Raw genomic sequence first — 15,298 nt, 5'->3', positions numbered from 1 at the left:
AAACTCTACTAGAGTTGCTTTTAATTTCATGCAGATTTGTTTTTTCCGAACTTGGACCTGACCTTAAGTTTAGCTTTAATTATATATTTACTTTGATTTATGTCAAATCTGACTTGACGGGGAGCAAAGTGAACTGAGGTGAGACTGACACATTTAGGGTTGTCTGCCTTTCTGGAGGTCGAGCATCCAAATGAACCAGTGTGTCCTGAGACGAAATTAGGAAACTTGTGGGCTGGGGAGAATTTCTTGCCAAGCTTTAAAGGGCAACTCTGAGTGCTAAGTGCCAAATTTGAGAAGGAATTCCTACCAGTGTGCATAAACTGATGCAATTAATGTGGTTTCCCCTCTGCTACTCTTCACCCCAAAATTGTCCAGCTTCCTTTTAAAGAAAGTGGTCATTTTTTGTGGCCAGAATAACAGGGTATGAACAAGAAGATGCAAGTGTGTACGTGTGTTCCTTTTTTAAAATAAAAAAAGCGTTCTATTTATAAACTTTGGGGTATACAGTTATATCAGCACTGAAACCTGGTTTCTTATGCATTTCACGTGTTCTGTTTTCTGCTGTTTCATAAGGTTAAAGGTCTGAGTGATGCTTTTCAGTGGCCAGGCCATGGTGTCCCTAATTCCTGTGAATTTTTCTGTGCTACAGCAGACTGGAATGTATGGTTTCTCTCCTTTATACAACTGCCTATATCCATGAAACTGTAGGAATGTAATATTTTACCACTGGGACAGGAATCTCAGCTCCTGAGCCTCTGGTACACGTTCACTGAGTTTGTTGGAGGACACCAATACAGCACCACAGTAACTGAGCTCAGTTACTACGTCTGTTTGACTTAGAAATTGAGATTTAAATTGGAAAATGGTTCCAAAAGTCACTGTATACAGATGCTCCCATCTGGTTTTCCTTGCAGAAGCTGTGGAGAAGCAGTGCTCCTGCATATTTGGGCAGTGACTGGGCTGCATTTCCCAAACCACTTAACAAGCTGGGTTCATCTTTGTTTTGAACTTTAATTTTTTGTACTTTAATTTTTTGGTACCTGGTGTTTTCAGCACACTGGGGTGTGAATTGTCCTGCGCCTTGTGACACCTTCCCATGTATTTCTGAAGTTATTTTGACAGCCTGAGTGGTCTTTTGGACTTTTTAGACTATTTGTGAGGAGCATTTAGACTCTTGAGCACATGCGACGGGAAAGGTGGTGGAGATTAGGTGACATTTATTTAGTGAACCTGCTGGTGGAATCGCTGCATCCTCTGTTCTCGTGCCAGCCCATAATGTATCCTTAGCATGTGTAATCGTTGTGTCAAGATCGTTAAGAGCTTGCGTGAATTGTATTTTGGCTTTCCTTAGCCTGAAGAGCCTCACAGCAACTCCCAGTACTCAGGGAATTAATGTCATGAAATCTTTCCCTCTGCGTTTTTTCAGCTTATCTGGGAATCTTCAACAGCTAAAGCAGGTCTGAATTCTCCTGGCTCTCTGGTTTTAAGTGCGTTCTCTTTTATTTTTTCTCTTCTTCTTCTAAATGTAGCAATTTCAGTATCATTTTCATAGGGAAGTTTGGGTTTGCGTGTTTTAACATAGGTTATTTGTACCTGTGGTTTGTTTTGGTGTAGAATCTCCTGCTTCCTATTTTTTGGTTTGCATCTCGGGATGGGAAGTTGTTGCTGTCTAAACTCATAGCACTGCTGGAGATGGAGAGCACTGCTGCCCTGGGACTGTGAAAAATCCCAAAGGATATGTAAATATTGATGGTTTTGATGTTACAGAGTGTGTATCAATTGACAGAGACAAGTCCCAAACTGACCAGCTTTTCCAGCTTGCAAAGCTTGGAGAGTTGCTGGAGAAAATTAGGTGGGCAAGAAGTTCGGGAGAGCACATGTGGGAAGGCTGAAGGATGTCACAGAAAATTAACTCCCTGCCAGGAGGATGCAGCCAGGTGGGCGTTGGACTTTTCCCAGGTAACAAGTGACAGGATGAGAGGAAATGGCCTCGGGTTGCCAGAGGGGAGATTTAGGTTAGATATTTAGGGAAAATTTTTTCGTGGAAAGGGATGGAAAGCATTGGACCAGACTGCCCAGGGCAGCGGTGGAGCCACCATCCTTGGAAGTGTTCAAAAAATGTGTGGATGTGGCACTTAGGGACATGGGTTAGTGGAGTTGCTGTGTTGATGATCGTAAAGGTCTTTTCCAACGTTAACAATTCTGTAATTCCATGAAATGCCTTGTGTGTGGGAAGGGAGATGGCAATGGTTGGGGTTGAAGTGTGTTCCCGGCTATCCCCCATCTGTTCCACACCATTCCCTGACCTTCCCCTGCCAGCTCTCCGTGGTCTCTTACCATTATCCCTCCCACCATCCTGCCTCTTTGGTATTTATTTAATCAGCACAAAGATCCCGGTTAACTCCAAGACTAACTTTCAGTTACAGCATAGAATTATCTCCAAGGCACACATCCAGGGCTCTGAATCATCCTTGCAGCTACAATTCCAGCCCGGAAATTTTTTTCACTTGGTGATAACATGTTGGAGACAACAAAGTAAAGGATCTTCTTCCAGACATTGGAGCGAAGGTTAGGGATGAAAACAGTGGGGAGGAACTGAAATCGTTTGTGGGCAGCTGCACCCTTTAAAAAACCAGTTTCAATATTGAGGAATCTGTGTCTGAGTGCAGGGGTGTGTAGGTGGATTCACCATGGATTGGGATCCGTCGGGATGTGCTTCCTTGGGATTTTATTTTTTTTCCCCTAAGTCACTTGTGTTGGTGTGAAAAGCAAGTCGGTTCAGTTAAGGCCAACTCATGTTATATTTTGGGTGGGAAGGGAGGGAAATATGTAGTCTGGTTGGAATTTGGGTCTAGCCTGATGCTGTTTATGGCAGCCAAGTGCTGTTCCTGCTCTGTGGGTTTTGTACCTCTCCACTCACATTTTTAACAGGTTTTTTTCCCATGTGTTCTTACTTTTACTGCCATAAACCCACACTTTTTGGTTCTGTGCAGCACGTTCCTGCAGAGAGAGTCTTTGCTGAAGAATGCAGACAACAAAAATGCTGGAAATGCCACGTCCTAGACCTCGGTCTGGATCTGCCAAACATGATTTTCATATTTTGCATTTTTCCACTTTTTTTTTTTCTTTCTATATGTCTGTCACTCCACTTGAGGAAGGAACAATTCCCTCTGAAATAGGATTTCCTGCCAATTCCCTCTGCATTCAGGCTGCTCTGTCCATACAAAACTTGTAGCAGTTTGCTGGGTTTGACAGTGTAATTATAAAGTCAAGTTCAGCCTTTTATTGCATTTTGGGTCATCTGGAAGTGGAGTAAGGTAACAGGAAAGAAAAGTAGAATGGCCAAATAAAAGTTACCAGGAAAATTATCTGCAATCTCAGACAGTCCCTTGGTGGATACTGAAGGGCCACATTCCTGGAATATAAGGATGGATGTCTGAAATAATTTTTATAGGGCCAGATAGTGATAGGAAAAAGGGGAATAGTTTTAAACTAAAAGAGGAAATATTTAGGCTGGATATCAGGGAGAAATTCCCTACTCAGGGGGTGGTGAGGCCCTGGCACAGGTTGCCCAGAGCAGCTGTGGCTGCCCCATCCCTGGAAGTGTCCAAGGCCAGATTGGACAGGACTTGGAGCAACCTCGGATAGGGGAAGATGTCCCTGCCCATGGCAGGGGTGGAGCAAGGTGGGCTTTAAGGTCCCTTCCAATTCAAACCATTTTAGGATTCATTCTATAGTTCTATGAAATACAGACTTCATTCTTTAGAGGATATGATGAAATTCAAGTTCTGTTCATCCCGAACGAAACCTTTGCAGGAATCTATTCTTGGTCTTGGGATTTCTCATTACCAGGAAATGTGAGTTACTAAGTGTCTGGGCCATTCCAGGTCTGTCGACAGACTCTTTCTTTCATTTATTATCTTGCTTTGTGTGTTAAAAACAAAAGTTGTCTCTCAATTAGTGCAATTTGGAAGTTGTGGCAGAATACTAAATTTGTGGAAAGTATATGAAACAATTAGGGCCCATTGAAGGGGACATAAAACAGCAGATGGAAGGGATGACAGCCTGGAATAACTGACATGTAGAGGAACTGCTAAAGAAAGATTCTGTGTGAAGATAATAATGTTTGTCCAGATTTTGGGCTGTGATTTTTGGGGCAAAGCAGGAGTTGGACTCTGATCTTTGTGGATCTCTTCTAGCTCAGGATATTCCATGATATTTTTTTTTTTTCTGTGATGTTGGGAAAGCAGATCTGGAGACAAAGGGACACAACCGAATCTCTCTTTAATTTTCCTGTGATTTATCCAGGGAAAATTCTGTGACAGATCGGGGACAGGTGAGGAAGTACAAGCAACATGACAAAGCACTGAGGAAAAAATTGCTCAGCCTGAAATGTCCTTCAACTACTGTGAAATAGCACCGAGGGCTTTCAGAGAGAGCAATGCCAGCAGAAACTCTACAACTCTGAATGTCTTCAAGGCAGGTTTGAATAACAAAGTTCAGAGGTGTGTGTGGGAAACATTTTGTGGTGTTTATATTACTTAGCAACAGCTTCCTGTAATTTTTATGTGCTGGGAATGTCTGTAACCATCAGCTTGGTTTTATTACCTTTGTATGGGAAAGGGGGCTTGAAGCACTGAACAGACTCAGCCAACCCCAAGGGCAAGATATTTTTAAAGCTTCAAACACAAAGAAAATTTTTGCAGTTGCTACTACATGAAGTAGTAGTGGAAGTGCTCCTTTTATTTGGAGATCTGATAAGAGCTGCCTTTTTTCTCTTTGCTAGCCCTGACAAAAGCCAGATGGAAGTTGACACCAGATAATCTCACCAGGGTGTCTGTGCTGACCCCTGCCAAGGAACAGCTTCATTGAGGGCCCCTGGTTGGGGTTGTTGGGGTGTTCACCAACACTGAGACACCCTAAACTAATTCACTTGAACTTATTAAGAGTAGTAAAGAGATTTATGGTGCTTGGGGATGTGATACAGCCCAGAATTGGGGGAAAAGGGGTGGAAACAGTCCCTCCATACAAATGGCTATTTAAGAGTATTCTACTTTAAAAACAACAAACAAAACTTGTGAAGAAGTAGCTTTTCTCCACTACCCTGGGGTGACACAAGACTGTAGGATTTCAATACAAAAAGGTTTCAGCTCACTGAGAAATCCTCTCACATGCAGCTCCCGTGGTCTCACCACACTGATGTTTCTTCAGGTTCTTCACTGCTGCACCTTTACTTGGGAGTGAAGATTTTCTTCTCCTGTCACAATTCCCAACCACACTGTCTGATCCTTTTTATCTTTAGAACTTTGGAAAAATAACATCATAGAAAAATTACTCATCTGACAGTTAATACACATTAAATACAGATAATTCCTCCACATAGTTTAGATATCTTAATTTCTGTACAGAGGTCTTGCCAAGGCAAGAGGTTTTTTATGAGTTAAAAAGGAGAATGAGGTATTTTGCTGCTGATACAGTGAAAACTGAAAAAGTTTTCATCTGGTTTGATCTGAGTTGCTGTTTTAATTCTTTTACCCTTAGCCCTCTCTCCAAAACACTTGTTGTTTAAGTCTGGGCCCTTGAGGAGGCTGAGAGGAGTTTAAGGCTTCACGTGCAGTGGCTCAGCACTGACGTTACTCGAGATGTTTTTAAACCCCTGTTCGATCCTCAGTGGTGACGTTGGCCCTTGTGAGTGCCAAGGGTGCTGTGCCACAAGTGCTTCAGGTACAACACTTACTTATCCTGCTCCAGGAGCAGTTCCAAGTCACCTTATTTGCTTAAACAAGGGAACCTACACTACCCTTTGTTAGATAAAATACAGGAGACCGAGCACACTTGGCAGACACCAAAATGCCATTGTCTGGGCACAGGCATGGACGTGGGAAGTCAGAGAATGAAAAAACAATAATAAAGTAATAATTCTGAGCGACAGTTAACGTGTGTTAATGCCTGAATGGGAGAGCAGGAAATGGTTCACGTGGTGTGAGGTGTTTGCTCAGGGAGGAGGAGATGTTTCATTCACAGCAAATCCTGCTGGATGTTCGGGGTGCTTTGGTGCTGTAAGTGAGGATAAGGAATTAACCAGCTTATATGTCCTGTATGTTTTCCTCTCTTCACCCCTCCTTCATGAGGGCAAGAACAGTTGTTCTGCATTTTAAATATTAAAACTTGTAATTAATTATTAGAGTATTCTAAATCAGATGGAATTCTGATGTCCCTTCACGAATTTAGGCAAATAGAGCAAAATAAATTTAAGCTGGATGATGGTAAAATATTCTTTGATTTTGCAAGGAAAGAACTGGAAATATTTGTTGTTCAAGGCAGTAAAGAGATTGTGAACTGTTGGGTCCATACAAAGAAGTGTATTCAGAGAGTGTGAGCAGACTCACTGAAATATGTCACTTGGCAAAGTTTTCTAAAACATCTTTCTCTGTCAGGAATTGGATTTGACAGGGATTGCCTTTGTAAATAAATTTTGTGTTTAAAAAACGCCAACAAAACACAAAAACTACAAAACAAAACACAAAAAAGGTCAAAACCCCCCAGGTGTGACCAGCACAAAGACTGTTTCTCACTGAAAGGTTGAGGATTTCAGGACCTTTTGATTAATTACAGAGCTGGGGAATAACCAACCATGTCCTGGAGGAAGCAACACTCACCCTCCTCTCAGCTTTGTAACAATAGCTGGGTACAAGTTCAATGATTAGACTTCCCAATTATATCCTATAATTGTCTGCGAGTTCCCATTGGAGGGATGTGAATGGACTTGCTGGGGTGTTTATGCTGCTTAATTAGGACCAGTGGGTGGGAGAGAAAAAAGGTTGAGTCAGGGAAGGTTGTTGTGGGGGTCCTGGCTGAGCTGCTTGGGATGAACCTTTAGTTATTCCAGGCTTGGGTCCCAAGTTTGCTTCTGGTATTGCATAAGTGTGCAGGGAGATACTGGATCACAGCCCTGTGCCTTCAGAGCCTTTATCTTGATTTTTTAGCAGAGGGTACTGAGGGGCACTGGGCTGACGTCATTGGAGAGTCGTCGTCAGCATGGCTTTATTTTGGCTTGTGACATGTAAAACAAACAGAGATTTAACTTTGGCTCCATGTGGTACTTAAATGTTGACTGAGTGGGTATAATGGTTTCATGTGAAGAGTCTGGATTCCTTGTAAATCTAGATTTAAATGAACTGACAAAACAGGGCGGGACACTCGGCACCTGTTCATGTCCAGAAAGTTTTATCATTGGAATTTCCTTCTTCCTTCTTCAAAATAGGTTTAGAATTGCTATTGAGAAGGACAGTCTCTCTGTGACCAGGGATAGGACCTGAGGGAACAGCTGGAGCTGTGCTGGAGGGTTGGGATGGATCTCAGGGAAAGGTTCTTCCCCCAGAGGGTGCTGGGGCACCAACCAGGCTCCCCAGGGCAGTGGGCATGGCCCCAAGGCTGCCAGAGCTCCAGGAGCGTTTGGAAAACGCTCTGAGGGACAGGGTGGGATTGTTGGGGTGTCTGTGCAGGGCAGGAGTTGGACTCGATGATCCATGTGGGTCCTTTCCCACTCAGGATATTCTGGAATTCTGTCGTTCTGTGACACGGGCAGGGGCAAGAGGATTCCATGGACTAACACGGAGCTTCTGTACCCTCCATGGGAATTCCTTAATTTGAGATTGTGCTTATTTCCCTGCACAGAGGCTGCCTCCTGGGCACCTTGAGGGGTTGGAGGAAGATGATGTGTTATGAAGAAAAACCCACAGAAGAGTTGGAAAGAAAGTCCGGTTAAAATAATGTTGGGGTTAATTTTCTTCTACTTATTTTTAAAGAACTCAGGGTGTGTGTGCTTTCATTGTCATCATTTTGGTGCACTCCTGAAAAAAAAAAAGTGATTTTAATCTTGTGTATCAGGTTAGAGATGCTTTTTTTTAAGGGTGCCAAGAAATACTGCTCCACTGGAATTGCGATTCGGGCAGTTTAAGCTTTTGCAGACATCAGCTGCCACACTGCAGGTGCTGAAGGACTGACAGGGACTGGACAGGTGAGTTGTCAGGAGTTAAGACCCTTGTCAGGAATTATGACCCTTGTTCATAGTCCTAATGAGGGTGACAGGTATTTAGCGAGATTGGTCTGATGAACACTAAAATTTGCAAGGTCTTTTTAGCTGGGAAAGAGGAATTTCTTTAATCTGTTTGTAGAACTACTCCATTTTTTTTTCTGTGCAATTTAGAGGCTTCTGGAGCTGCACACATCCTAGTGCTGGTCACCTGGGACTCCCACAGAACTGCTGCTGGTGTGCGGCCATGCTGGAATTTCGGGTCTCTGATGTGATGAGCTGAGCCTGAGCTCAAGTTCCAGCACAAGACTGATGGTTTTTAAGTCAACACACAGAGTTAAGGCAACTTAGGGAGCAAGTTTGTCAGAGATCAGAGAAAATACCTTCAGACTGAGCAGTAAACTCTGCGGTTCTGGTTTCTGGTCCCTCGTGCTTCTCTCAGTTCGCTTTGATCTGACCCCTGAGCACAATTCCTCATGTAGTGGTTTTTAAAATGTGAATTGTCTGGGGCACGGAGGGAGGAGGTTGGTCCCAATGTATTCATCAGAACAAAGCCTGTTGGACTGTAGGAGTGTGAGGAAGGGATGGTTCACAGGGCAAGGGAGCAAGCACGGCTTGGAGTTGTGTGGCTGCAATTTCCAACTCAATTTTTGATACTTTCTCTGGGTTTGCAGCTGTTGGAGTTTAATTACATTAGCAGCACACAGCAGTGTAAGGGTGTAATCCCTGTGGGGTCACAGGGAAGTAACCATGGGATGGAAGGATTGGGCTCTCCAAGGTGTTCCAGAGGTGCAGGGACAGATGCACCTTTCCTGCTGAGAGGAAGGAGTTGAGTGCTAGGATGTGACATTCTCACATGGCAGTCTGATGACACAAAATGGGGTTGCCCATTTGCTGGCTGATTTTCCCCCATTGATGTGAAGAGTCCAAATGACACTGGGTGTTCCAGGGATGGATTATTTGGTCTGTCTGAATTTGGCAGCGTCACTTCCGATAATGTGAGGGAGATGCCATCAGCTCTGAGTTGTTCGTTCTGAAATATCTGCAGTAACTGAGAGTTTACTGAGCAACCTGCAGCAAGGAAAAATCAAATTCCAGCTATTGCTCTGACCTGGGCACTGGGAAATCCCTCACACAGAGGCTTCAGACAGACTCTGTCATATCAACAGCATTTTATGATTGAAGAAGTACATAAAGGATGCTTGGGTTTGAAAATGGGCTTGACTGGAAAATCTCAGGAATGATGCAGGAAGCTTTATCCCTGTGTTTTGGGTTTCCCAGGAATAAGGCACATGCAATTCCACAGACATCCTGGGATAATGAAGCATTTTTCTGTTGCCATTTTCAACTTCATTAAGCACATCCATGTTGTGTTACAACACTGCAAGAGTTTTAATACTTCATGAGCAGTGGAAGGATTCATTAAAATTTGAGTATCAGACAAATGTTCTCCTTGTTTTTTCTGTGAAGACAATCCAATTATATTCTCTGGGTAATGAAAACAATGATTTAATAGAATGAACAGGGTTGTTTTTTCTGGTCTTCAGTCTTTTCTGAATGTCTTCTTTCTGAAGTCAGGCTGATCACACTGATGTGTTTACACAGCTTCAGCTGGGGATGAAGGAGTCCAAGAGTTCCCTTTAAGTACCCCTCAAAAGCTCCCAAAAGCCAGAGAGGAAATGGAACTCCTCAGTGTGATGTCTGACTGTCTGAAAGTCTCACCCAGAGGAGCCTTAACATGGCTTAAAGGAATAAGGCTTTTGTTTTAAAACTGTACTTGAAGTGAAGCCTTTAAAGCTCCATAAACTGTTTCTCTGTTCATTCAATTCCATGGATTTTAGGCTCCAGGAATCTGTGTTTTTGGCAGAGGGGAAGTGTAGCATATGGTACAGTCTTACCTAAAGACTTCAGGAAAAAGCATTTATGCGGAAACTGGTGCTTTATCTGAAACAACTTCTCACCTCATCAGTGTCTGCACAATTATTAAATTAGCAAAAGAAATGCCATGTGCAGATTACCTTTTCCTTGAACTTCTCTTCCACACTCTAATAATCTTATCTCCAGGGCTGCTTAAATAATTCGTGTAGTGTTTGGCTGCTCTGTCAGCGCTTGGATACTGAGTTTCTAGTCCACAAAACCAGTCTATTCGAACTTGGTATCTGCATCAAGAGTCAGTTTTTGTTCTGGGAAATATAAAATGTTCTCCTTTGAGTGCGTGAATTTGGACGGTGTGATAAGAAAAATGTCCCCTTGTTTTGCATGGCTCCGCTGGTGAGAGGAGGAGCTGCTGCATGACGGCTCTTGTTGATCAGCAACGAGGAAGAGCGTGTTGTTTTTCCACATGCTCTAATCTGTGATAACAAAAAGAAGTCCAGATTGTGTTTTTCAAACATGCTTTAGGTCTCTCGATGCTCAGATTTGCCAGTGACTCTCCGCTGTGGTAACATGTCCATCCACCCAAGGCCTGATTTGAAGTAGCACAGGTTCAAATACGCACTCACTTTGGTGCTGGGGGAGACTGAGCAGGACTCAGTAATCAACTGTCAAGTGTTTTGCTTTGTACTCAGTGTTCTGCAGCAAGTCAAGTGCTGGATGTGGACTTTGGTACCACCAGTCTATTCTTGGCACTGCCAACTGTTCTTGGGTGGTTCTGGGCCCTTCTCTGTGACTTCAATAAACTTCAACTGGTGAATGCAGGAAGTGCCTCGAAGCAGAATTTAACTGTAAGATGGGTTTAGACAAACAACCATCAGCAATGTCTTAGGGGAAATGTTTGATGTGGCCTCAGACAAGGTGGATGGACTGGGGGGCATCTCCAAAACTTCTTGGGCTCCCTTCCAGTAGCAGATTGACTCCTGTGTTGCCAGCTCCAAACTGAGACATGAAACTTCCAAAGCTCGCTTAAGAAAAAGACCCTTTGTCCCTGGAGAAACTGATATGGCTTCGGGTTTCTTGTAGAGGAGAGTGCCATCTCTTTTTCTTGCTCGATAAAGCTGTTTTGTGTGATTTCCCCCCCCCCCTCCCCCCACAGAGGACTCTGTCCATTGTCAGGTGATTTCCATATGTTTCCACAGTAACTGCCTGCTGAGAGATCCATGGCTGTAGCATCAATTAGAGCAGCTCTGAATAGTCCTAATTGCTCTGCAGTGGACAATGCTGATGGTGACTGGTGATTAGACCATAGCTGACTCCCAACATCCCCGAAGCCGAAGGTTTTTAGCACTGTGGCACACGCCAGCACGGCCGGGTGATGTCAGCAGATCCTGTTCCTCTCGATAGCTGAGCGCAGCTTCATCGGCAGATAATGAGACTTCTGCTACTCCTCCACTTCCTTGTCATTGAACAAAGTGACCTTAATGACAGTCAGTTTTATTTCAAGAGCTCACCAAGGCAGTGGGATGAGATAAAGCAGAATTTCCACAGTTCTGACCATTGACAGTTGGAGCCTTTAACTATTGTGGAAGAAGGATTGAGAAACTCAGATCTCCCCTGAGTTTAATGTAACTTGGGATGATCCAGTTCCCCCGTCGTTTGCCTTGTTGAGATGGCACAACTGGTTTGGCATGAAATACCTTCAGATTACAACTCTCTCTTGCATAGTTTACAAGGAGAAACAGATTAATGGCCTCCAAGGGTGGCTTGTGCAATGTAGTTAATGGTTTTTTTACTCATCTCCAGCTGTTTGGTTTTCCTCAGGGTTGTGTTTGTGTGCCTTTTGGTCATTTTTATCACTTCTCACTTGGGTTAGAGCAGCAAAGGGATGGGCACGGTCACAAAAAACTCTAAGGGTCAGTGTGTTTGCAAGGAGAAGCTGGTAAACCAAAGGATATGTGGATATCTGGAGAGAGCTGAGCTGGAGGGTTTATGCAGTGCCACGTATTCTTATACAGTGAATTAGTTGAAAATGGGCATGCTGGTATGCTGAGGATGACGAGGGCGAGTAGTAAATAAAAATACATTGCACATTGCTTGGCTCTGCAGGCAAGCAGTATCTATTTCAGTACTGCTAAGGAAATTCTTATACCTCGAAATAAACTGTGGCGAGCATGCACAGAGGTTTGGGAAAAGGGGAGGGTGAACAGATTAATGGGCAGGAGCTGAGGAGGCCAAAACAACCCCAGTAGCTGAGAGAATTTTATATGCGTGCAAATAATTGGTGTATTTGATACTTGTGTACCTGGTAATGAGATACTCAGGAAGTTTGGACAACGCTCTCAGGCACAGGGTGGGATTGTTGGGTTGTTTGTGCAGGGCCAGGAGTTGGACTGATGATCCTTGTGGGTCTCTTCAAACTCAGCATATTCTGTGATTCTGTGATTTCTCCTTTCTACAGTTCAAATATTGTTTTGGAAAAAACTATTGTAAGTTCAGGGAAAACCACAACACCTAAGAAATGAGTGAAGACATGCTGGACAGTGTTGAGTTTTGGAGGTATCTACGTGGGAAATAACTCTGGTAACTGGAGGATCTGTGTGTTAGCCCTGAGGTGAGTCCTGACTGCGTTGGCTGCTCGCTCGGGGTAGGACTGTTCTGATTTGATTCCTGCCAGGCTGGGCTGTGCTGGGAGAGGGCAGCTGCTCAGCAGCTTCTTCCAAGGACTCTGCCTGCTGGGAGAGGCTGCTGGAGCCCTGGCGTCGCCATCCGTGCACTGCTGTCTCCGGTGGTCATACTCTCCTTGGCACAGAGCAGAGCCCTTTATCCTCGAAGTGACTGCAGTGGGACAGAGACTGGCATTGTGATCCCATTCCCTGGCTAACGTGGATTTGGGCAGCAAGCTAAATGACTGCGCACTGAATGGTTTATGTGTCCTGGTAATTTAAGGAAGGAAAAAAGATCTGGTTGGTAGAGCTAGCTAGCTCTGCTTCCCGGGAAAATCCACCCTCCAGATATTTCTTTGCATGACTGGCCTTCAGGTGATACTTTACCTTTCTCTCTCCTCATCCTTTCTGGGAGGTGAGGTGGGAAGGGGGATCTGGGATAAGTCCTGTTCCATTTTCCTCTCTGCTTGTTTTCAGCCTCGTCACCCACAAACACAAATTCGCTTTCAGTATCGATGTTTACACTTCATGACTGCACCGTGAAATTTGCCCAGATTAAAATTTTAACCTCTACCTGACATTTCTGTGTAGATCATTAGTTATCAGCGTAATCTCCTTGTGGTTAATCTTATACTTCCGCCCATTTCATTACCTTTCTCAGTTACGGACAGCTCCATTTTCCTATTTGCTGTGAACTCTGTGTGCTTTTTGGTGTAGATTTGTTATTTTGTGTGTCCGGATTACATTTACAATAACATATCTAAAATTCCATCTTCCTCAGCCCCACACAGCTGCCTGTGTCAGCTTAGCTTTCGTTCTTTCATGGCTTATTTACTACCACATCCTTCCCTGTGGCCTTGAGGAAAGGAATCTTGTCCCTCCCTTATCTCTGCAGAAAGCAAAGGTTAGACATTTCACCTTGTGCCTTAATCCTATCACTCCTCATTTTCAGGATGGGGTTTGTAGGTAAAAGTAATAACTTGTCTTAGACCTGTGTTTGGAAAAATCAGATGGACCTTGGTCTTAAACCATGACCATATGTTAAAGCCCCTCTGTGGGTGTCTACTTGTCTCTGTTTCTCAGGTACCAGCTCCTAGAATCAGAGAATACAGAATATCTTGAGTTTGAAGAGACCCACAAGGATCGTCAGTCCAACTCCTGGCCCTGCACAGACACTCCAACGATCCCATCCTGCCCCTCAGAGCGTTGTCCAAACCCTCCTGGAGCTCTGGCAGCCTTGGGGCCGTGCCCACTGCCCTGGGGAGCCTGGTTGGTGCCCCAGCACCCTCTGGGGGAAGAACCTTTTCCTGATACCCCTCCCAAACTGCCCTGACACAGCTCCAGCTGTTCCCTTAGTGTGAAGACACATCTTCCCTGTCCTTCTCTTTCATGTCTTGTCCTGATGCAGCACCTTCTCTCACTAAGCACTGACCTGCTGACTCCTTATTCTGGTCAGTCCCTGCTGCCCATCACTAAGAAATAAATTGGTGAGATGAGACACTTGCCCCCAGCACTGATTTGGGAGAGGTGGTTCACATCCTGCTGGTTCAGAGAGGAGATATGTATTCAAAATAGAGACTTTATATTCAATTAAAAGTGAATAGGGATGTTTGCAAGGTGCTGTACATTGGAGAGTAATATATAGTTAAATATTAACATGAAGCTTTCATGAGGCTCCCAGGTGGCATGAACCATTGAATGATAACACCAAATCCTCAGGTTGTTATATGGATTGAAATTTAACAAACCATAACAACAGGAAAACAGCCTCGTTGCTGGGAGTAAAATTATGATCAAAGCTTTACAGGAAAATGCTCCAAATTAACATTAAATATTCTGGTCTTGGTCTAAATTACAAGTAGTCTCTTCTGATGTAGAGAATCAATTACAATATGAGGTGGCTGAGGTACAAACTACTTTAAAATGAACTCCTCCTTACAAACCCCCATGTTCCCCAGAGGTGCTCTGAGCATTTCTGCTCCTTTTTGTAGGGAGACAGATTTCATTTAGTGGCTCTTTTGCAAATCAGGGAGGGGCTGGGGCTCAGAAACTTCTGGCCTTGCAGTCCTTGGGTACCTGAGGGACAGAAATCAGAGTGGTGGCTTCTTAATCTGCTTCAATTATAAGCCATCAAAGGCACTGACAGCACCGAAGCCTGGAGTTAGTATCAATTTGCACAGGGTGTTATCCACAGAGATAACTGTCTGTGGGCTCCAGGTTTTGCCTGAAGATGTAGTGTCAATTTTGGGGGTTTACATATTAATTAAAAACAAGCCGGCAAGTAGAAGTGGGTGCTTATTCCTGATCCCTTAACTGTGCTAAGCTCCCATGTAATTTTGAACACAAAGTACAAGGAACGGGCTTGATCTGCTTGCCAGGGAATGGCACAACAGCACTGTTGTGGACTCTGGGTAAAGTATTTACAACTTCTCGTCGCTATCCTGGTGTGCACTTTGTGACACTTGTCCCTTCTTTAACAATGCTGCTGTGTTTTCAAATCAAACTCCATGTTTTGGTAGTTTGAGCTTGACGGCCAACAGCTTTAGCCTGATTTGTGCAAGTTGTTTGTACCTGCTTGGGAAATCAACTTGATTGAAAGGTACCATGAGAATGCAAACAGACCTAGTCTTGACTTCTAATTTCTTTATTAGTTCTATTTTTTTCAGCTCAAGATGCTTTGCTGTGTAAGTTCACCTCATGAGGGACTTGCAGCCATGGTGTAAGC

The 15,298-nt window shown here is 43.9% G+C and overlaps 1 protein-coding gene across 1 annotated transcript in view; it reads left to right on the top strand.

Annotated features, from left to right (window-relative positions):
- Positions 1 to 15,298, top strand: part of INSR (insulin receptor) — a 58,720-nt gene that overhangs the window by 9,664 nt on the left and 33,758 nt on the right. The window lies entirely within an intron of this gene.

This window comes from Pipra filicauda, unplaced genomic scaffold (assembly GCF_003945595.2).
Source record: "Pipra filicauda isolate LSUMZ 115617 unplaced genomic scaffold, ASM394559v2 scaffold294_size920599_pilon, whole genome shotgun sequence".
NCBI classification, from domain to species: Eukaryota; Metazoa; Chordata; class Aves; order Passeriformes; family Pipridae; genus Pipra; species Pipra filicauda.
Note: the sequence above shows the minus strand (reverse complement) of the source record. Positions and strands in the feature narration are given on the sequence as shown.